This window comes from Apium graveolens, chromosome 5 (genome assembly GCF_009905375.1).
Source record: "Apium graveolens cultivar Ventura chromosome 5, ASM990537v1, whole genome shotgun sequence".
Taxonomy (NCBI): Eukaryota; Viridiplantae; Streptophyta; class Magnoliopsida; order Apiales; family Apiaceae; genus Apium; species Apium graveolens.
Genome location: NC_133651.1, coordinates 136,443,950 through 136,446,314, shown reverse-complemented (window position 1 = coordinate 136,446,314; position 2,365 = coordinate 136,443,950). Strand labels below are relative to the sequence as shown.

Here is a 2,365-nt window from a genome sequence, read left to right as displayed (position 1 = left end):
CAGTTTATGTACTTACCATCATTGGTCGTTAGGACTCAGTGATTAAGACGTGTTACTTATTGTTTCCGGTTGTGTTTCAGGTACTTTAGCCAGCGTTTATGCAAACTCGTTCTCGTACTCGCAAGAGGACTTTAGATACAACTGAGCAGACAGACGAAGTTCTTGGTATTCCGGAGAAGATAGATTTTGAAGATTCGGATTCAGGAAGTGAGCAGAAAGAACCAGTAATCATGGGTGATCGTATTGTTCCGGCCGATCCAGCTCTTATGGACTTTTCTCGGCCTAAAATTGATGACATTCAGTCAAGCATTCTTCATCCGGCTATTCAAGCTACACCTTTGAAATCAAGTCGGGCACTATTCAGATGGTGCAGAATTCTGTTTCTTTTGGAGGAGCTGCGACTGAAGACCCTAACATGCACATAAGGAATTTTGTCGAGATCTGCAGTACTTTCAAATATAATGGCGTGACTGATGAGGCTATCAAGCTGAGGCTTTTCCCATTCTCACTGAGGGACAAAGCTAAGGACTGGTTACATTCTGAACCAGCTGGGTCCATCACTACTTGGCAAGATCTTGCGCAAAAGTTTCTGGTGAAGTTTTATCCAATGGCAAAGACTGCTGCTATGAGGAGTGCTCTTACTCAGTTCGCACAGCAATCTACAAAATCTATGTGCGAAGCTTGGGAATGCTTCAAGGAAATATTGAGAAAGTGTCCACATCATGGAATGCCCGATTGGATGGTGATCACTAGTTTCTATAATGGTTTGGGGGCTCAATCTCGGCCAATGCTCGATGCAGCAGCTGGAGGCGCCTTGTGGGCTAAAAGCTATACTGAGGCTTATAATCTTATCGAGACTATGGCTGCAAATGAGCATCAAAACCCCACTCAGAGGATGATGCTTGGGAAGGTAGCAGGTATTCTGGAAGTCGGTGCAGCCACCGCTATTGCAGCGCAGCCCCAAGCGCTGTCTATGAAGGTCGATTCTCTAGCTACCTACGGAGTCAATCAAATAGCTATGGTCTGTGAGCTTTGTACAGGTTCTCATGCTACGGATCAGTGTTCTCTTGTCAACGAATCTGTTCAGTATGTGAACAATTATCAGCGACAACAGCAGCCTGTGCCAGCTACTTATCATCCTAACAACAAAAATCATCCAAATTTCAGCTGGGGTAATAATCCAAATGCTATTCAGCCACCATATTAGCAAGGTGTGAGTAAACAGTTCAATCCACCTGGATTCCAGCAACCACAGCAGTATGCTCAAAGGCAATCATATCCTCAACAGGGAAGTGCAGATGCACCCACTAGTGCTGATTTTGAGGAACTTAAGCTATTGTGCAAGAGTCAGGCGGTCTCTATCAAGACCTTGGAAAATCAAATCGGTCAAATAGCTAATGCATTGTTCAATCATCAACCTGGAACACTTTCCAGTGACATGGAAGTACCAGGCAGGAAGGAAGCTAAAGAGCAAGTCAAGGCTATTACCTTAAGGTCTGGGAAAGTTGTTGATGCTGAAAAGGCAAAAGAAGGAGAAGCTGAAGTTGGAGATGAAGAAGCTATGCAAAAGGAGAAAGCGGCGGAACCAAGGAAGACTACTGTTGAACACACTCTGCCTGAGGGTAATACATGGGAGAAACAGCTCTATCCTCCACCACATTTTCCTAAGAGATTGCAACAACAAAAGCTGGATAAGCAGTTCGGTAAGTTTTTGGAGGTGTTCAAGAAACTTCACATCAATATACCTTTCGCTGAGGCTCTGGAGCAAATGCCTAGTTATGCGAAGTTTATGAAGAGTATTCTTTCAAGGAAGGGGAAACTGGAGGACCTTGAGACCGTTGCTCTAACGGAAGAATGCAGTGCTGTGCTGCAGCAAAAGTTACCTCCAAAGCTTAAAGATCCAGGTAGCTTCACCATTCCTTGCACCATTGGCAAGTTGTCGTTTGACAAGTGCCTTTGTGATTTGGGAGCAAGCATCAATCTGATGCCGTTGTCGATCTTTAAAAAATTGGATTTGCCTGATCCAAAACCCACCTACATGTCTCTACAATTGGCTGATCGTTCTATTACTTACCCAAGGGGCATAGTGGAGGATGTGCTAGTCAAGGTGGATAAGCTCTTCTTTCCTGCAGACTTTGTTATTCTGGATTTCGAGGAAGATAAGAAGATTCCCATAATCTTGGGAAGACCTTTCTTGGCTACTAGCCGTACCTTGATAGATGTGTAGAAAGGTGAACTTACTATGCGGGTGCAGGATCAGGATGTGACCTTCAATGTATTCAAAGCAATGAAATTTCCTACAGAAGATGAGGAGTGCTTAAAAGTGGATGTGATTGATTCTACGGTTACTTCAGAACTCGATCAT

The 2,365-nt window shown here is 44.1% G+C and overlaps 1 non-coding gene across 1 annotated transcript; it reads right to left on the bottom strand.

Moving 5' to 3' along the window:
- Positions 1-622: 622 nt before the first annotated feature.
- On the bottom strand, positions 623-729 carry LOC141662460 (small nucleolar RNA R71). The gene has a single exon (XR_012550576.1). It is a non-coding gene; the product is annotated as a small nucleolar RNA R71 (small nucleolar RNA).
- Positions 730-2,365: the final 1,636 nt, after the last annotated feature.